At 40.4% G+C, this 21,893-nt stretch overlaps 1 protein-coding gene across 1 annotated transcript in view; it reads right to left on the bottom strand.

Moving 5' to 3' along the window:
• Positions 1-20,611, bottom strand: part of Pde4b (phosphodiesterase 4B) — a 524,127-nt gene extending 503,516 nt beyond the window's left edge. Inside the window, exon 1 of the mRNA XM_021199490.2 lies at positions 20,521-20,611. The gene's annotated coding sequence lies outside the window, so the exon portion shown is untranslated. The remainder of the gene's footprint in view (positions 1-20,520) is intronic.
• Positions 20,612-21,893: the final 1,282 nt, after the last annotated feature.

The following is a 21,893-nucleotide window of genomic DNA, read 5'->3' as shown; positions in this document are numbered from 1 at the left end:
TCTCTCTCTCTCTCTCTCTCTCTCTCTCTCTCTCTCTCTCTCTCTCCCCCCAAACTAGGCTCACACAAATACTGCCCCACATATGATTTCTGAGTGTTTAGGCTAATCACAAAAGCAAGCTGGCATTCTGATCACAAGTAGGTCTCCTAAGACTCTGGTGAAAACAGAACACAAGCAGCAGAGCCTGTCCAAGGGAACAGCCACCACAGGAAAGGAGCAGAGCCCTGTAGTGTGCTCCTCCCCTTCAGCCTCCAGCCTTCCGACCTTGGTAGTGTTTGTGTGTTTGGGGGGGGGGGAGGTGATGGGGAGGAAGAAAGAGAGGAGAGAAAAAGTCAGACCAAGCACGGAATAGGAAGACAAGGTAGTAGCTAACCATTCTTATGAAGAAACAGTGCTGCTAAGAATGGCCTTTTCTTACAAAGCAGTGTGTGGCTTGTCAAATTATTTTGCCTTTATGTCTTTGGCCCATGTTTTTTTCCCCAAGAGTTAGTGTTTTTAATCACTGACTTGTAAATACATTATCTTAAATGTAAGAAAGTACACTGAACATTCCTCTGTGGTTATTTTTTAGCTTTGGTATCAATTTAACTGAAGAACAACTCTTACTGTAACCCCAGCACTTGGGAGGTTGAGGCAAAAGATTGCTAGGAGCCCAACACCAGCCTCACTTCACAGAAAGTTCCAAGATCCTTGGAGTTGCACTGAGAAACCTCCTCAAAAGTTTAAAAATTAAAATACAATAAATACTTAAAAATGACTTTTCCTTTTGAGTCATTTCAGATTAGTAGGTAAGCTGGGACGGTCACAAGGGGGTCCCCAAAGCATTGCACCCCTCTTTCCACTAATGTCCTCTCTATCTCAGGCTACCCTATTAGATTTCGTCTCAACTGGACTGTTAATCTTGGTTGTACTTCTTTATGATTTACAAAGCCAATAGCATTCAATTTCCTTTCCAAATTGGCCAGATATTTAGTAAATAATTGTGTTCCCCTATGACTTGGAATTCTGATTTAATCATATAAACGGCTTCCAAATTGATACTTCTTAAAAATTAAATTTCTACAAAAGCAGACATGCAATATTTAATTTGGGCTCCCAGAGCATGTGCGTTTGCTCAAAAGTGTATGTTGACTAAAGAATTAATGAATATATTTATTCTAGGAAATTCAATATCTTTCATGTAGCCATGTACTTTTTGATTGGCTAGAAAAGCCATGTTATTTTATAGCAAGGCATTTTCCCAAGCCATGTGACATGTATATCCATAAAATATGAACAGGCAATAGCTTAGAATAGACTAAGAGACAATCTATCAATACAAAAGAAAATGTACCAATAAAAAAGAAAAATTAATTGATAAAATAAAATGCATAGATAGGCATCATATAATTTGATTTGTGTAAAATACTAAAAGCTACAAACTATCATGCCATGCTAGAGGCTGGTCAGGGGTTGTTCCAGACTGGGCTGGAGGGAGGACTACACAGTAAGACTGTTAGAGATAAAACGTAGGTGTGATGGAAATGTCCTCTTATTGTGTTCACGACTCAAGTTGCTTGTGTACAATTCATCACTGTGGACTTTGAGTAGCATTTACTCAATCAAGAGTTTTCAAACGTTACAGAAAGTGTACAAAATAATCTTGAGCTCTAGAAATACAAATTTATCTTTTCATCAATGTCTTTCATTTTTGAGAATTTGTTTTCATTTGCTCTTGACAGTAACTGTACACACATTTTTATATGATATTTTTAAAAAATAAATTCAGCTATAGGGATGAGGGGGACGAAAGGATTTGGAAAACAACAATCTCCAAACAAGAGGGAGAGAAAGCAGCCGCCTGTCTTCAGCATTTCTGTCAACCAGCAGCTGCCTCAAAGTTCTGGCAAGCAATGTAGCCTTGTCCATTCCTGACTGCATTTTCTGTCCAGGGTCCAGAGCATGCCCCAGTCCTTCTGTCTACCTGGCTCTGTGCTCTGAGTAACACTCAGAGTGCCAACCTTGGCCTCCTTTAAGGTTTCCTCATCGGCTTAACCTTCTGCTGAATGTTCCAAACTACCCAATGCTTGCTATGCCACGGCACTAGTGAAGAACACCCAAACAGCACTGCCTGGGCAGTGTGACATTATTTTCGAAAGCTCTGTCCCAACTAAAATGTAGAACTTCTGAGCATGTGTCATCCAAAACATTCTCTCCTGCTCCTGCATTATTGTTAAATATCTTTAATTTAAAAATTAGTTTTCTTAATTTTCCTCTTTTGCTTTAAAACCTACAATTCCTGCAAATGCATCCTTAATGGCTTGATACTAATATATACAGCAACAATTCTTTTAAACTTTGGAGAATCTTCTTGAAAACAATACACTGGTCCATATTATTTTCATTTTGTATTGCTTATGGTTTCCACAGACACACAATGGAAACACAGAGTCCTTTCATGACTTACTTTAAAAAAAAAAAAAGTCATACCCCAAGTACTTTACAGATAGCTGTTATTTCCTATAGCAAAAGCATCTTTAACTCTGCATATTAAAACACAAAATGCTACCCCTTTACCCATTATACCTCCTCACTGTTCCTTATGTCTGTCTAGACTAACACAAACCCCTTCGTAACTGAAATAGGAATTTAAGCATTTAAAGCATTGATTTCTTTCTGTGCACTTTGTATCTCAGTGAAAAGTACAGTCATCTACAATAATTGGCTTATTAGGTAAATATAACTTTACTTGTTATACGAAACTTCAAATGCACAGCTAATGGTTGACACATCACATACCTCTTAGTGTACGCAATGGACATCCTCTCCCATTTTAGTTGGAGCTGACTATGTCTGAATGAAAGTCTCCCAGAAGTCCATGCGTTAAAGGCTCCGTCTTCATATGGTGCCACTGGGAAGCAAAAGAAAGCCCTTCTCGGGGTGGGGGTGGGGGGGGGGAAGCCAAGTAGGAGGTCTTTCCAAAACTCAAGACATTACCTCAGTGGGACCGTAGGACCAAGTCTCTCCCTGCGGACTGGCTTGGGGTGTGAGTGTTTTGCTCTGACACAGCTGAATCACCATTGTTATTCATCACCTCCACTGGACACCTAAAGCAATAAAGTCACCCATTCCTGGGCCATGAGCTGAATAACGCTTTTCTCTTTAAAAGTTAACTGTCACAAAAAATAAATAAATAAAATCAATAAATACATAAATAAATAAAAGCCAGGCTGTGGTGGTGCATACCACTAACCCAAGCACTTCAGCACTTGGGAGGTAGAGACAAGAGGATTTCTGAGTTTGAGGTCAGCCTGGTCTACAGAGTGAATTCCAGGACAGCCAGGGCTACACAGAGAAACCCTGTTTTGAAAAACCAAATAAATAAATAAATAAATAAATAAATAAATAAATAAATAAATAAATAAAATAAAAGGTAGTTGTCTCAGGTATTTCATCACAGCAATGTGAAGCTTCCACAGGCGCCAGGACTCCAAATGCTCAGCTTGTCACTCCTGAATTACCTCCATCGTCTTCTCACTCCCTGTTCCTAACTGCATTGTAACTCTCACATCCCTGTTGTCTCTCTAACTGTCCTTAGGTACTTCCTGTCCAGTCTCCACAGAAACATCAGCATCCTTATCCTTATCCTTATCCTTATCTTTATCCAAATAGTTTCTTCTTTTGGGGTCAACTAGACTGTCTGGGACCTTCGTAAAGTGCCTGATAGGCAAATGGAAGTGAGTGAGAGGAAGTGCTGTCTTTGACTGTGAGTGAGAGGAAGTGCTGTCTTTGACTGTGAGTGAGAGGAAGTGCTGTCTTTGGCTGTGTTATATCCATCGGAGACTTTAGAGTAGAGCTTTCCAGCTAATATGTCTCTCAATTCAATGTTTCACAAGACGTTAGGAAATCCAAGCATGCCCCAAAATGTGGAAGATTTTTGAGACACTTAAAACAGAAAAGTCCTCAAAGTTACCCTAGCATTTTTCTGTCCTCAGCACTCAGCACATGGTTAAAATCTACATGACTACAGTCACATAGGTTCAGGAGAGATCTGTTCAGTTTGGCCCAAGACCAGGGAAGCAGCAGAAGCTGACAAATGTCACCCCCTAGCAATTAATTCAATTCAGGTGTGGCAAGACATGATGTCATCCCTGAAGGAAGGGGGAAAAAAAAAATCAAATCATGACAATAACATTTGAAAGGCACCCAGGAACCTAGAAAAGAAATTCCCAGAACAGAAACGGAAAGCCAGGAGCAAAACCCAAAAGTGAGTCAGAGGAAACACAGCAAAAGGTCAGACCTGCGGAAGGAGGCAGATGATGCCAAACCAGCAGAAGGCTGAAGCTGAGACAAGGGAGGAGGCAGGTCCCTGCCACTGAGGCCAAGAGCCATGCAAAGCACTAAGCATTGTTCTAGAGAATAAAATACCTGACTTGATTTCCCATAGAAGCCTAAGTGGTTCCTGCGTCATCTCTGCCAGGGTGATAGCCCTTGGTTTCCATTTAGCTTTGGGTTTCTGCTTGCCTTCCTTGTGCCCATGTGTTTGGTCAGTTTTATGAAGGTTTGGAATTTAATCTTACCAATGTGGCAGCATTTAAATTACATCAGGTAGACTAAATAAATGAATAAATAAATAAATAAATCCTTAGCCTGACTGTAATCAGAGTATATGCAATAATCACATAAGGATAAATCTAAATATTACCATTAATGTAAATATAGTTTGCTTTCTGGGATCTATAGCTCCTTAAATTTTTAGCCCTGAGTCACACACTATGCTGGGTGACTTATGAATATTCACTTGTGACCTCCTAACAAAATCCACAAGAGGGGTTGTTAATCCCAAATCGATGAAAAGGCAATGCTAAACAAGATCAAAAACTTTTCCAAGACCCCAAGACCCTATAACATGAAGCAATAAATGGCAAGGGTGAGATACAGCCCTATAATCTAATCCCAAAGCTCATCTTTTTAATCACCATACTAAGCTACATTTTATATAAAAGAGTCTTAAATATGACCTACATAAAGTATGTCATTTGTCTAGTGGATGCCTGTTAAAATACTGCTAGATCCTAAATACTTTTCTAGTTACCCTTGGAGGAAAAGAAAAAGAGATGGCTATTCATGCCCAGTGCTCCAGAACTCTCGGATTCTCTCGGAAGACAAGACGCAGTCCATCGAACACAATAATTTTCCAAACTCACGGCTTTGAGTTTGAGTCCTAGACATACAGTTTCCCAGAAAGGTGACCTCCAGCGAGTCATTCTCAGCCTACAAAGTTAACGCAGTAACTCTACGAGCTCACAGTAGTCCTCCAGGATAAGATGAGGTGAGGCAAAACAGTAGTTCACTACTGCAGGTGACTTCTTCCCCAACAAAGCATATATGGCAAAGTCTGGGGTTACTTTTTGTTGTCACAACTTGAGGGAGGTGGGGAAACTGCAGCTAGCACCCAGTTGTAGAGGGCACATGAGGATTGCATCTCTTTCCAAACAGGAATTGTTCCCAATGTGTCAATGGTATCATAGGTGAAAAGCATTTAGCAGAGTGCTAAAGGCATTTAGTAGGCTCTTCATATTAAAGCACTGTAAATATGAAAGGTGGTACCACCTATGTACTTAAGTCGCAAAACAGTAAAATAGAAAACACTTGTAAAATTAATTATTTAAAATATATTATTTTAAGTTTTAGAAGCCAGTGAAGTTTAAAAAAAAAAAATCCAGGCTTTGAAGAGAAATGAACCTAGGTTTTAATCCCAGTTCCATGTGGAGCCAAACCTTTATCTTTAACTCTGTGAGCCTCTCAGTTCCCCTACCGTTGAAGCAAAAGTAAACATATCTGCTCATCTTTTTGTGGTAAAGATTATATAAAATTATGTATGTATCTATAACATGTAGACTCAATATTTTTTAAAAAAAATATGAATTCCAGTCTTAAGCAAAGACTGGAAAAGTCAACCATATAAACTCATGCACATCACTTGGCTAACCCTCAGTGGCTGGCATCTTCACGATGAGAACAATAATGTTTTTCATAACAGGGTTATAATAAGAATTTTGCATGAAATCTTTTTAAAGCATTAGTAACTTGGCTGACACACGGAGAGTGCTCAGTAAGTATTATTTACATAATATCCAGTAGTAAAAATGCTGAGTCTTTATAAAGGTTAAAAATAAGCCCTGTAGGTTGCCTTTGTTAGAGCAGAAAGTGTGGACTTAGGAGTTCTGAAATACTCTGGAGCCTATTAATACACCTTGGTGAAGCCCTGCCTCTGCATTTGTAAAGGAGGCTATCTACATCACTTCCTCTCCACCCCATTTCCCAGCCTTCATCGGAGCATCCTTCTGCTGGCTCAGGAATGTCACAATGACTTATGGAGACTGAATGAGAGTACAGCCCTTGGCTGCAGTTACTCAAAGAATAAACATCACATTCTTGAGCTACAATTTTAAATGTGTTTTGTGAACACCAAAATGTTCCACAGTGGTAACTCTTCTCAAATGAACAGAGCACAGGCCATGGCTTATAAGGGGTATTTACCATTCGGCCCAGAAGAATGACTGCTGATGATTTTATAACCATCTCTGAAAAAGATACTTTATCAGGCAGGAATAGCAAAGTTACTCATTTAGAAAATGACTTCCTGGACAAGACAGCTTAGTCCTAAGATTATAATGAATTGTGCTTCAGAAAATACTGCTTAAATTTCAGTGAAAATAATAGAAACTATCCAACCCCAAGCTACTAATGTTACGATACCCTGTTTTGTATTTAAAACCCCTTCTCATCAAATATATATAAGATTTAGGCTTTGTGTGTATATGTATTCTAACAACTTAAGTTAATATAAAGTCTATCCCAGGTAACTTTGCTACTCTAAATGGCTTAATTAGTGCATTTATCTCTCTTCTCCATGACATATTTGTGTCATTTGGCACAGTAGATGATCTTATGGCAAACCTATAGAGAGTATCTGTTGCACTTTCTGAATTCATTTTGCATTTCTATATGACAAATACATACCCACACACCACATGGCATAATCAGAAAATGATTTTTCTTTCTGTCATGACCTATACATTTTCTACAGGCCTGAGCTGTCAAAAAAAAGTTACTTCTTATATTGTCTTTTTCTGTAAAACAATGAATGATAATCCTGTAGTAGAAACATTCAATTGATTCCATAAACCTCTTAAACTCAAATCAGCCACGGCTGAAAAGTTTCTACCTCCTTTATCAGCCACGTGTAAAATCAATCTATCAAATACATGCAGAAACCAGTAGTAAAACCTTGCACATTGTCCCCATCTGTTTCTGATAATTTTCGTATAATGTGACAACAATCACATCCCAATCAGCCAAGATCCCAAAGATTCATTCCAGAGGTTCCTGACCATTGTCATGGTAAAGAACATACCTTCTAAGCCCATATTCCAAGCACACTCAATTCACAATGTGATCACAGACCACTTTTCAAGTGTATCTTTCTGGTCCTTCCCTATACAGATAATTATGTAGAGTTCTCATTTCCTCTCTATGGCCCATAACATGCACCTTCAGATATGTACACTCTCCTTCAGGCTTAGAAAGTCCTTCCTCTGATCTTCCCTGACACAAAGAACAGCTAAGCCTCTGTTTATTGCCCCCAAGGCCACAGAATCTACGAATCAGGTGAGGATCATACTTTCTAGAAGCTATGGCTCTATCTCAGCACAGATACAATGGTTAAAGTAACAGCATGTACAATGCTTGGAAGGTATCCAGACACTCAGGATATCTGTAGGGCTAAAGCATATAAGCCACAGAGTACCCCAGCTCTCCTTGGACCCCAAAGCTCTAACTACTCCTCCCCCTGTCAACCAGATGCTGGCCACTGCCACCAACCAAGGTGCCATTCCAAGCCACACTGTTCACATTCTGTCCTTGGGCAGAATCTCATCCCAGAGATAAGACGTCAAATTAAGAAAGGTTTCAGACTCCCCAAACTCAACAAAATAATCTAAAAACAGCCAAGAGATTATTTGTGTCTCCTCAAACTGATCAAAAGCATAAAATCTAGGATTAGCAGGAAGTGAGGAAATGATCACTGTGATGGATACTTGATGAAGATAAATTAGTACAATCTGGAATGAAATTCGCTGACAAAAAAAAAAAAAGAGCTTTACTATGTATGTAGTTCTGAACTCTGCCATCAGAAGCATTTGTGTTTGGATACTTATTAGGGCATTAGAAAACTGCAGAAATTAAACACAGGAACCGCTGGAGTGGTTATCATCAGAGGATGAGCTAAATAGAACATTGTATGATCCTTCGCAGACTGACCACAAACTATATTTGTAATCAATTTTGAGCGAACACACAAGTTTGAAGCTACATGAGTGATATCACTGGGAGTCTATCCAGAGGAACAGCATAAAAGTAGCCCCACTGTTTCTAGGCACAGTTCTCTGAGGTTCCTGACAAGGGAAATCTCAGTCAAAAAAAATTCTTCATCTTCTTTTCCTGTTCTCTTCATGTTTGCATCATCTCCCAGCAGGAGTGCATTTCCTGCCACACAGGCATGGCTTTAGTATTTCCTGTCGCACATGCACAACTGTAGCATCTCCTGTCACACACGCATGGCTTTAGAGGGATCCCAGGGACTCCTGCCATTTATATTTCACTGCGAGAAAATTCAAATGCTCCTTTGCCTTTGAATGAAGGTCTATAGTAAAAAAGTGAGAAACTTCATTTTTAAAAGATAATTTTGGTCTTAAGTGCATGTATAATTCTGATATTATTATAGCTCTAAAGCCGGGGCACATCTGCAAATAGCATGTAAGCCTGCAACTAGACAGACAGCAGAGGCGTAGTGAATGATCAGGCTTGCACTCCCAACAAACCTTGCAGAACAGGTACTGGTGTGGCTGGAAGAAGATGTAAAAGACAGTACTGGAATATGTCCTTACAACTAGAAGTCCTATCCGTGTGCAGAAGGAACAGAGGCAGGGGGAGCAGGAATGTCTAGTAACATGCACCAAGCAGACACCACAAAGCAAGACGGATCAGCATAAGAGCTAAGGGTCTTTTCAGGACTGGAACTTTAGCTGGCATATAAAGTGGTTCTGCATAAATAAGCACAAGTATGAATGGCTTGAGATTGAGATGAGATAGATTCCGAATGGGAATTTTAAAACTCTGAATAATGAGTACATTTGAAGAGTAACTCCTCTGATTTACTTTGCTGCATCCTTTATACACTCACAGGAAACATACATATGTAGAAGATCGTTTATATTTCCTTAAGTTAAAAAAAAATCTATCAATAAAAGTAAAATTAATTTCCCAAATGGCATGAAAACATTACAGCCCATCAGTAATGTGGTCTTAGTAATACATTAAATAATGGTGTATCTGGGAGTTAAAGAAGATTAGATCAGATGTGATTTAGTCATTGAAACCCTAAAAAGAGAAAGCAAAAGAAACATTTCACATTGCATTCACTCTGAGAGTTTTTACTGCTGGTACTTTTTCCAGTATCAGATGACTATATTTCATAATCAAGTCATGACTACTATTTGGTTATTGAAGACATGATAGAATTACAGTGAATCCTGTTCTTCTGATTTGAAATGCTAGATTTCAGGAAGAAGTCACTTGAGAACTGATAAAATAGCTGGTACATGAAAAATTCCCAGTGCTGAGGGACACAAGCAGAGCCACCCACAGATACCAAGAAATGACCTATCAGCAAAGCACACTGTGTTGAAATTTCAGAATTTTGGTAATAAGACAATACAAACCATTTCAATTTTAAAACATCACATTTAAAGAATCAAGATTTCAAATAGTAGGAAATTATCAGTGGCTCCAAAGACAAACACACCTTCAAAATTCAGAAGTAAATGACTCTCTAAAATTCTATCCAGAAAAGCTATTTATCAGACATAAAACCAAAGGAAGACAATTTTAGATGTAAACATTTCAAAAGTTCTACCCAAAACTCATTCTTTCTTATTTAAGTTTAAATAGGGCACTATCCAACAATAGAGGAGTTAAATCAAGAAAGAGGAAGGCACAGAAATGAGGATAGAGGAGCTATAACATCAGAAAGAGGTTGTAAAATCTGTACCGTGGCTATCCTCAGCAAAGTATTGATGGCACCAAACCTATAGTGTCTTCTCTGGCCACAGCCAGACAAAAACTCCTAACCACTCTTTTTTTTTTTTTTTTTTTAACTGATGGAACAATGAGATTTAAGTGGTAAGGATGCACGCTTCACTCAGGAATAGAGTATCACAATCTCTCATCACTCCTGCCCTGACTAGATTCTAGCATGCTAACTGTAGAATCCATGTACTGAAGCTGAAAGCACCTCTCCTCTAATCCAGATCTCCAAATGACTACAAGAAGCAAAGCACGTTGACCCCATTGAGACACCCCTCATCCAACCCATTATGAACTATTCTATACTGTTATATGACTAAGAAGAAAAGATTTTTGTGGAATATAGTAGATATAAAGACATCATGTGTAAAATAACAGCTGGACTTCATTAAAATTTGGCAGACCCAATTCTCCATCCCTCGCCTCGCTCATATCTTCTGGTAAGAATTTTCCCTTGTCTACTTATAGCTGCTTCCATGAAGGATGGTGCTAGGTAGGCTATGGTACATTTCTTCCTATTTGAAGCATCTTACTGAATTTGAATTTCCTCTTGATTTTTATAAGGCAGTCAAGGAAATTAAACAATACATGGCAAGGATGAAAGGAAATACAGAAGGAGATCAAAGCAAATAAGATGATCTGTATGTAAAGTGTTTACCATATAAACACGAGAGCCTGGATTCGAATCCCCAGAATTCACATAAATCTCCCAGAGTAGCACATACCTAGAACTCCAGTGCCCCTAAGGCCAAATGGGAAGTAGAAGCAGAATCCTTACTGACTTGGCAGCAACATCAAAGAGACCATATCTCAAGATGGAAGACTAAGTTCCAGCCCCTGAAGTTGTCCTCTGATCTCTACATACATGTGTAGGCATGTATACACATACACCTTTATACACATGCACATACATACACAAACACACAATGAGCTGAGTAACCCACACAATGAGCTGAGTAACCCAAGTTACAAAGTCTGACCTTCCCTCACTAACTGACCGGCTTTCTTCCATTTTAGCTACTGTCTCTAGCTTCTACCACTTGTGAAATCACACCAAATTTTCAATAAATTGCTCAAGGCAATGAGACACAAAGAAAAGCAGTGTTCTTTCTGTATTCCTACTTGCTGGCCACTTTCACATGTCAACTTTATGGCTAAATGTTTATCATCTAAAACCTGACTTTAGGAAGAGGCAGTATTCCTACTTAGAGGTACAACTTATACCATGACCTTGATTGTCAAATACCCTAAGTACTTTACATCTTGAGTGTCTAGTGAATGAGCTGAAGACTTGGCTTAGTGGTCACCACCACGGTCTTGCAGAAGACTCAAGTTTAGTTCCAAGCATCCACTTCAGGGAGCTCACAACTGCCTGTAGCTCTGGCTGCAGGGGATGCAATGCCCTGTGAGAACCTACATTTATGTCTAGAAATTCATAGACATATATACATAATACACATAATTTAAAATAGAGGTTTTTCCTTTAAAGATGTCCCATCACACAAAATAATTGACACGACTATTGGAAGTTCCATTCTTGGTTTAATATTCAATGTCTTGTACTAGAATTAATATTCAGAGAATATCAGAGAAAAGTTTTCTCATTTACTATTTAAGAAACCAGAACTATTTCTAACATCTGGTTCAATCTATTGCTATATGGCATCATTTAATAAAGGATCATGCTCTTTCCTTCACAGTGAACTTTACCTTCGAGAATCCAACACATGAAGATACCACTGTTGTTCTTATATAACTCACCTTTGAAAACCCCACATTGAGGGCCTCACCCAAAATCCCCAGTTATGAAACTCGCATTTGGAAATTATCACCCATCATCTTGTTTACACATGTATATTGATTGCTATTTATAGAATTTATGTAACATCCTGCAGAGCAAATAAATGCACTTCACATCCATTTCTCTTGTAATAGCCTGCTGAAGCATGGTGAGAATTGTTGCCTCACCCCATTTTAATGGGAAAAAAATTAACCAAAAACCTCTATTACATTTCTAAATTCAAATAAATAGCTCCTAAGTAAAGTGCCTACATTAATTGGAAAATAAACAATCAATTATTGGAATATTTTCACCAATACTCTACATGCTAATAGCAAGGTAAACTCACTTGGATTAAGCGAATTTTATTCTTTTTAAGGTAAGAATCTGCTCTTGGGTATCTTGGGTATTAATCATACATATTATTAAAATCAACTCAAAATCCACAGATATAAATCTGAACAACAAAAGTCAGTGTTTCATAAATAAATTATACATAACATGGGCAGTGTCTTATTCCTCAGAATATATATCATACATGCGGCATCAATTACAGAAAAAAAAAAATTGTCCTTCCTTGACCACTTACTACAAATGGCCACCCTTCTGTAACTTTTAATGACCCACTACAACCACTGCTACAGTATTTCTTGATTTTGTAAAAGTGTAAAGTCAGAAAGAAATGTACATTAACTGATAAAGGGGACAACCAATCCTGCTATACATTTTTCTTAATCCAAATGGGGAACACATTTTTTTCAAGACTCATTGGTATTCTCCAGCTGTATCCGCATCTTACCAAAGTTAAAGCTAAGTGGGAGGTGTGACTTACAGAAATAGAGTTTCCCTCTTAAAGTTTCACCCATTGAATGAAGTAAGAAATCTCTTCTTGGTGATACAAAACAAAAACTCTTAGACTTTTATGTTATTCTTTACACGATAAGCAATGGAATGTAAATTTTACAAATTATCCAACATTTTCACAGCTAAACATCTTCAAGATGGGAATATTTATACAAATTAGCTGAATTTCACAATCTAAGATTGGTAATTATGAAGGTCTGTAGACATTAATTTTATTCTTCTGAAATATAAAATGTAAAGTCTTAATTTATACATCCAGCTGGGAATGTGTTTGGCTGGGAGGACTGGAAAATCTGATGAATAGTAAGTTAAATCATTAAGAAGTTTAGATTTTTCTCATGGAAAATTATGTCTGGAGGCAGACAAGGCTGGGCTGACACATCGCTAAGACATCACCTAGGATGTAAGACTGGTTCAGTTTTCTCCATTACTGTAAGCATATGGAACTATGTCTCATGGTTATAAGAACACTGCTCATGAGTCAAAGCAAAATCCTCAGTGTTTAATGGAGAGACGTAAAGGTCTAAGATATCTGGAGGCTTGAGATGTGTCTGCCTTTGTTCAGGCCATCTAACCTCTGTCATTAGAGTCACGCCCAGCTTCAAGAGAGGCTGGGAAGTTGAATAAAGTTATTCACCTTTCCAACTTTTGTAGTAGAAGAAGATAAAAGAGAAATTGGTTGAATAAATGTCAAATGACTCTATCTACACCAACGGCCACACTTCCAAACCAGCTCAATCTAATGCCACCTATTTAGATATCACTACCATTGTCATTATCATGATAAGCACTCAATATTTTCCCCCAAAATGGTCCACTATGTCGTTGGGTAGATAGGTTCACACATCCCTTATTATTGCAAACTTTGGATCACATCAAAAAAAAAAATGTGATAATCGCAAAACTTAAAAATAATTTTCCAGATAATTTTCTCACGAATAAAATACTTAATTACATGGCTACTTCAAGACCCCTTAGCGGTTTGTCAAATGTCCATGAATGTGAAGTTTAGCTGGATCATAACACCAGAAGGCCCCTTAGAGAGCCATTTGATCTGAAGTCATGCCATGTTCCCTGGGTCCACACTCGCTGGTGACCACTAGCATCTTAACAATCAACTCCAGACCTCCAGTTCTTAGTCCTCTCTCGGGATCTTCAAAATTTCAATCTCTAAAGTATTCGAAAAAGTCAAGGATTGTAGTAGGAGGGCTTTGCTTTTTTATTTCCTTTTTAGTCAATCTTCCATTTTTGTCATTAGATGTTTTCACTCTGGTACAAATCATGACACTGCAAAAACAACCTCCCCTGGAGGAGTGTTAGTAGTCACAAGTAAGTCTACAGGCACATTCTTGAAGCATGGGCAGGTGACCTCTTTACAATTAATCTAACAACTACTGGTCTTAGATCTTAATTGCTGAATTCAGAAACAATTATTGTTCTGTGGTTATAATTGCCTGGATATATGATGGGACAAAGACACAGATGGAGTTTTCTTTCCTCCCTCAGAAAATCTTCCAGTAAATAGAGCAACACAACTCCATGCTTTTCCATTCCTAACATTTGATATGCTAAGGAACAGTCTCAGCGGGATACTCTTCTCTGCACAGTGAGAGGGTGGCGGCCAACAGGAGGGGATGAAAGAACCTATCTACGGAGTTTGTGTGTGTGTGTGTGTGTGTGTGTGTGTGTGTGAATTCTGTGCATGTGGGGGAAGAGAAAACAAGCACTGTGGGTTGAGTTACCTGTTTGTGTTTCCTACTGTCAGTCTGCTTGAACATCTATTTTTCCCACAACATCTTTCTCACCTACTGGCTCTCTAGGACCTTCCAGGAAAACATACCCTTTAGTGTTCAGTGTACCAATGCAGTTGTATCAATCCAGTATGCTCAGAGCAGTTGACACTGCCCTCAGTTCAATGTACCAATCCAGTACGCTTATGACAATTGCCACTGCCCTCAGGCCAGCAGGAGTGACTGTGAGAATAAAAATTAACCATTAAACCTAAGTCACCCTTCCCAGCAAAGACAACCCAGAGTTAACACATGAGGATAACAAAAGCCTGTATCTAGAAGTCTTCTCTAGGAATTCATCAGTCCTCATATTAGATGCAAGCTTAGGGTATATGTAGATAATAGGCCCATGTGTTTTGCATATTTCACAATATGTTTATTACTAAAAAGAAACATCATATTCTGAAGTGTGCTTTCTCATCAGAAAAGGGTACTAAGAAATAACGCCTCTGTATAAATTTTCAGTGTCTCCTCTAAAGAAGGCTACTCTTATTAAAGGAAATGCAATGTTAGAAAATCAGTAAAAGCTCAGAATGAGCAAGCCCAGTTGCTAGTGAACAGATCCCTTACAGAATTTCAAGGTCTCCCTTTTCTAAGGTGTAAAACAATAGTTGACTTCTGAGATCAGGTTTAGGTCTAAAAAAAAAAAAAAAAAAATGCTGTGCCAGCCCTGTAATACAAACTAGGAATCTTTTCTTTAATCCCTTTGACATCACAAAGTTCTTATGCAAATAAAGATATTTTTCTAAGATTTAAAATGTCCATTGCAGAAAAAAATGTCCATCGATAAAGGGTTCTTTTAGCATTTCCCACAGAGGTGTCAGAAGATTAAAAGTACTAATATTTTTCAAATGCTTAAAGATAACATGGAGAAAAACATTCAGGGAAAATACCATGTCTAGGATTTCAGTGATAAGATGTGGCTTCATACTTCAGTCTCTAATTCTGCAATATATATTAACTTAAATAAGAACTTTAAATCAAGGTTTAGCTTATGTCACTATGGCAAACACACGTCGCGGGGAATTGCAGCCCAACTAGTATTTTCAATTACATTAGTGGATAATGTGGCTGAGGGTTTCAGCTGCAGCGTGTTTAAAAAGCACATAGTCTGGGGCATATGTGACAGTTCATATTCATCTCCCTCTGCCTCTCCCACTAAACACTACTGCAAATCCTGGAAATAATGGCATAGTCATTCAACAGAGACTGAACATTTGGAAGAGGCTGGTAGACGAGCTGATGGCCTCTGGCCACAGGAATGATACAGCAGTAAGATACACGGGTATAAAGAGTCCTGACCCTGACCTAGCCATAGAAGGCAAGGGAGATTTGTTGTTTGTATGTCTAACTAGAGTCCAGCTAAAAACAACAGGTAGCCTTAAAGCACAGACCTGGAAATCCTCTCACAACAAGCTCCAACACAGGGAATGTTCTTTATTCCTACAGCCTAATACCAATATCTTCCCTCACCTGTGCTGGGGAGGATCCCTCCACCCATTGTGTGGCTGTAGTAGAATTCAGATAAAAGCCCAGATGGACCACCAGGCAAAGCAGACAGACTGGAAGCCATTAGGGATTAGAATGTCACTAAAACTATTGCCCCACAAAATGGACCGAGGCCTGCATGTTAAACATAAAAAAAGAATAACTACCTGCTGTAACGCAAGCTCTAAAAAGGATCCAGAGCCTTCTAATATAATAGCAATAAAGGAAGAAACAAGTCTATGGTGTAGTTACAAACTGAACGGAAAAGCGTAACACCAGATTTATGGCTTGCACAGAGAAAGGCTATGCTTTACGGAAACTATGCAGTAATCAAAGTTCTAGTAGATACCACTGCTGGATAAGCAATCCCAGAAGAATTCCAAATAAGAGGACAATCTGAATAGGGCTTACAAAATGATTCCAGTTGAATTTTAAGAAATAAAGTAAAATTAGAAACCATAATAAAAGGATAGAAAAATCTAGGAAGAAGCAAACAGATCTGAAAAGATCAAACAGCATTTCAAACCACGAGAAAAGAAATCAGTTCAAGGAGCAACTTAATCAATAGATAAGACATCAACAGGGACAGGAATACCTATGGATGCCTCTGAACAGCCGCCCAAAGAGCTTTCGATTATCTCTATTTAGAAGGTAATACAGAGGTGATAGATATGACAGATGAAAAGACAAGGTCCAAGATGAACCTAGTAGAAACTTCACAGACGCTAGGTAAAATAGGCTCAGACATGCTATGCATTCTTATTAAGAAGTGCGGGGATCTTCTGATTAAATAGGCACTCAAAAGCCCAAGAAGAAACAGTGTAAACCGAGGCACGGGCGCACATGCCATAGTGAAACGGGAAAGCATCAGGGACGAAGAACAGCTCAAACACAGCCCAGGAGCCAACTTATCAATAACAGTGGCTGGAAAACTGTGCCCTCAGAATAATGAAGAAAACAATTGCTCCTTGGATTCTCCCAGATCGTCTATGATTTAAGCACCAAGATAAGAGATAATTTCAAACAGGCAAGAGGGACTCAGAGATTTTTGTCATCTTGAGGAACATAAGTCCAAAGGAAGGAGAGAAATAGAACAATAAGCACAGATGATATGACTCAACTTAAGGAAACATTGACTGTAAAAATGGTCGAAAGACCCAATTATATAAAGATGACACGTAGTATAAAAATATGGTAGAACTACTTTGCTAAAGAATTTTAAAATATGAGGGTTAATCAAGATTACCAAGTTATGAGGGGTTCATCTACTATATCTAGTAAGATATAGTATCTATTATCTATCTATATCTAGTAATAGATGGGTTCATCTACTATATCTAGTAAGACAAAATATGAAAGTAGGCATGGTAGTTTATACCTTTAATCTCAGAGCTTGGAAGTAGAGAAGTAGGAAGATCAGGAGTTCAAGGCCACCCTCAGCTACATAGTGAGTTCAAATCCAATCTAAGTTACATGAGACCCTGACTTTAAAAAAGTGCCCCCCCAAAAAGCAAAACAAAATGACAGTGTCTAAAAATCATTTTTAAAGTCACTAATAATATAAATGGGATATATCATATTCAAATCAATAAAAAAAAAGAGGACACAGAAACTGTAAACAAAAGTTAGGAAGGGAAAGACAAATCACGGAGGGATGGAAGGAGAGAGTCCTTCAGTGACAGACGCCACATCTCAAAGGGTAAATGGTAAAATGAGCATGCACAGGGGACATTGTGACAGATTGATTTCCTTAGTGTGTCTTCCCTGACATTAAATTAGTATGCAATTTCCTTAACTATTGCTTTATTATAAACATGCAAGAAAGAATGCAGATCAAAGCTTCTGTGAAAGGCGATGTAAATCAACGGCAATGTAAGGCATACTGAGTGTTTCAGAGTTACAAGAATTCCTTAGAGCCGTGCTGACATGGTGATCTTCATAGTCCCACATCCATTGGTCACTCGATATGGCTGCTCTATGTGTGGATGTGGACAATGTGCTCCTCTACAACCCCATCACTCCCTGAGGTCTGCAGCCACTGAAGGTCTTCTCTTAATAACATTCTCAGGGGCCGAGCCAGCAAGTTCTGCCCAGAGAAGGATTCAACACATCACACTGTCTACCAAACTCCTGCAAGGTTCTTACAATTGGTACTCAAAGGAATCCAAGGGTCTGATAATCCACAACCCACTCAGAGCGTTCCCCAAACTATGCTGTTTGGGTTTCTTAGAAAGAGCAATAAGTTTCATGCTGATTTTTTTTTTTTTAATTACCAACGATCCAAACCTTTCTAAATCAATACCTGCTTCATTGCTTTCTAGCCAAAACAGGTTAAATAAAGTACTAACAGCAAACCGGGACTCTTCACTCTTCTCCATTTTAAATGTACTGTAAGCCAACACAAAAGTATCTTTCCCAAATGTGAATGTATGCTAACAGGACCTGTCATTATTAAACAGTGTCTCTACCTGGACAAATGACCCCAAGAACATAAAACTATGTATGATTTATCTCTTGTTCCTCAATCAAAACCGACACTACGAAGAAAGAAAACAAATGCACTGAAGCAGGTAGCCTCTAGAGAAATTTAAAATCATTTGTCTTAGCAAAATATGCCAAGCTTGAAATAAACTGAGAAGCCAATCAAATGAGGAAATACAGGTAGACAAGTGGCAAAATTATTCAGCTCACAACTGTATCAGGAAAATAGAAAGATGATGGATTTGTTTACTAGACATCCTGAATGGATCAATCATGTCATCTCAACAATTCGATGCCTTTAATACTCACCTTTTTGGTAAATTTACAAGCCAGCATTGTTCTGTATAAAAACCAGAAGATAATAGAAACTAAAGTAAATAGCTCCTTATGTGTCCTACAAGTATTGATTTGAAGAGCTGAAAAGGCCAATTTTACACTGAAAACAGACGTTTACATTAAAGAGATTTCTCCTTCCCCTATAGGATGTCAGAAGATAAATGAGGTGCCCTGAGCTGAAATCACAACTAAATTCGCTTTACCTGAAGTGAAATCATTGGCCTTCTTCACCTTCTTGGCAATGCATGTTCACAAAAATTCCAGGTCCTTCCTCCTCAAAACCATTGGGATCCCCAAAACTGGGAGGGGGGAACTTCAAAATTATTGCATAACAAGGGGGCGTTGGCAATAGAAAAGGAAATTATGATAGATCACAATTTACTAGAGTAAAACTGGGTGGACTTTTATTCTTTTAATTACACATTTTTAACTTATTTCTCATGCGTTTCACTCACAGTATAGCCAGGAACTTGTAGCTGGAAAGTGCTACGCCTAAACCATGTGCACGATTTACAGAACAGCTACATCTCATAAAGATCTAACATAGGAACGCACAGAATGCATTTCTGTTTAGTAATATTATACACGTGTGATGTAAACCTAAGGTCCTTGCAATATAATTTTTTTAAGTCAGTCTTGCTTTAAAATCGCCACCCCAGGCATGCTGTGTCATGTGGAAGATGAGCACCTGATTGAGAACTGGTCCTCCCCGCCTTCCTCTTTATACTTGATCAACACGGTGGCTACCTTGGACTCCGATTTTTATATGCAGTGTGGCACATGGAAGGTGGCGTGTGGGGAAAGAAGGAAACAGAACAGGGAGAGGAGACAGAGCCGAAGAAAAGTAAAGTGAGGGGCAGCGGGGCCTCCTGCTCCCCAGTCCTGGAGCTTCTCAAGGCAGCCTAGGCACCAGAGCTTGCCAAAAGTTCTGGGCAGAGCCTTGATTCTGCAGAGGCTTGGGGACCAAGCTACCTAGGTGTGCTGGAGCATCCTGCAGCCACAGCGGGCAAACTCTGGGCAGTTGGTCCCCAGGCACCGGCAGCTCATTACTGCCCACTTGGGGGCTCCTCTTAGGGAATCCTTATGCCTAGCCAAGTCCTTAGGCTCGTTCTGCTTCCCAGCTACTGGCCAAGAGGTCCACTAGTCGAGCAACAGAGACTGAGGGCACCCAAGGGAAGGGGCCCATGGGAGGACTGGTTCCCAGAGGCGACCTGGACGCGCCTAGGCTGCCATCCCGGACGCCCAGCTCCAGAGACCGCAGTCGGTGTGGCCACGGTGCGGGGCAGTGCAGAGGGAGGCGAGGCATTCTCAACCTCAAGCTGCGCTCCCGCGCCAGGATGCCCCGTGGGCGAACCTCGGAGATCCGAGGCGAGGCGAGAGCCCCGAAGCCTGATCTCAGGATACTGCGGCTACCTAAGCGGAACCACCAACCCGCGCTGAGAAGCATGGGTGCCTCTCCTACCGCCGGACCCCGGACCGCTACCGACCGATCCCTGAGCCGCTGCTCCCCGGAGCCACTCGCTCCAGCACCGCACAGAATCAGGGATCTGGTCGCCCTGACTGGATGCCGCAGCCACGGAGGCCACCACCTGTGAGCCACCGCAGCCAGGGCCTCTGGCCGCTCGCCTTTGGCTCCTTTCCTTTCCCTCCTACCTGGCTGAGCTCCCCCGGCACTCCACGCGCGCGACCGCAGGGGACTTTTGCAGAAGATCCCTTACTGCCAGCAGGCGCTCGCCGCAGCCTCCCTCCACCGCGGCTGGAGGATTACGCGCAGCCCTGCGTGCCCATCAGCCGGTGCGGACGATCCCGGGTGGAACCTCAACTCGCCGGCCCCCACCCCCATTCATAATCCCCGCGGCCGTCTGCCACTACACGCCGCTCCCGCCCCCGCGCTCGTTCCCGCTCGCTGGCCCTGCGATGTGTCAGTAGCTCCCTGTTCATCTGCCACCCAGGCAGCACCAAGGGTTTCCGCACCTCTTGGCTACAAAAAGGGGGGGGGACCCCCCTGGGGGTGGGCGGGTGGAGAGAGCCTGGCTCATCACTCAAAGAGCCTGTGAGAGCACAGTAGCCCACTGCTCTCCTGTTGCACAAAGGACTCCCTGAGGAATCAGCTCTATGTTCCTAAACCAAAGGGTCACATCACTGCTGAGGAACTGGTTGAACAACACACCCTGGGAGAGGGTCCCACAACTTAGGAATTTCAGGCACCTGGGAACCTGAACTACTGTGATCCCTCTCTAAAAAAAACAGATGGGCGGAGTCTTGTGTGTGTGTGTGTGTGTGTGTGTGTGTGTGTGTGTGTGTGTGTGTGTTTTCCTAGTTGTCCAGTTCTTTCAGTCGGGATGCAAGAGAAAGAAGGACAAGAGGAAGCTAGGGAAGGGGTGATTGTACCTTGAAGTACCAAACTAGTTAGATACCAGAAAGACTTTTCATGGATACTTTAGCCTATTTCTCAATTCATTCCACTAACCTTCCGGGCATTTTACACGAAGCCCAGGACATGGTGTCAGACTCGGGCTACAGTTAGGGTAGTTAAGGACCCTAATCTGCAGCCCAGCAGTTTGTCATCTAATGGAAGAAACAGCCATATAACCCAAAACAGGCAGCATTATGAGCTATGAAACAGGTCACAGTTGCTCAAGTGGAGGCGATTTTCTTTGTGTGGGAAGGAGACAGGGCCGGGGAGTTAAAGTCTTTCTGAACTATGCGTACTAAAGGGCACATAAAGGCTCACCAAGGAAGGGGCAAAAAGCTTTCCATATTTTCCCACTGACCCAAACTGTTCAGGACCAGACAGGCCTACCTGCACCATATGGATGGTGAGACACCGTCAGCTCCTGCTGCGCACTGTTTTCTCCAGCATCATCTGTCAGGGAACAACCAAATCTCCATCTGCAGCACTGCCAAGTGTCCAGTGGCTGTTCCGCTTTTCCGGCTTCTTGCTTTGTAGTATATGCCATCCACTGCATCCATTACCTTGAAATTGAGCCCAAAGTTAATAACACCAAAGCAATGAGCCTCTGGGG

Source organism: Mus pahari, chromosome 6 (assembly GCF_900095145.1).
Source record: "Mus pahari chromosome 6, PAHARI_EIJ_v1.1, whole genome shotgun sequence".
NCBI classification, from domain to species: domain Eukaryota; kingdom Metazoa; phylum Chordata; class Mammalia; order Rodentia; family Muridae; genus Mus; species Mus pahari.
The sequence above is the reverse complement of the archived record's forward strand: the minus strand, read 5'-3'. Positions and strand labels throughout refer to the sequence as shown.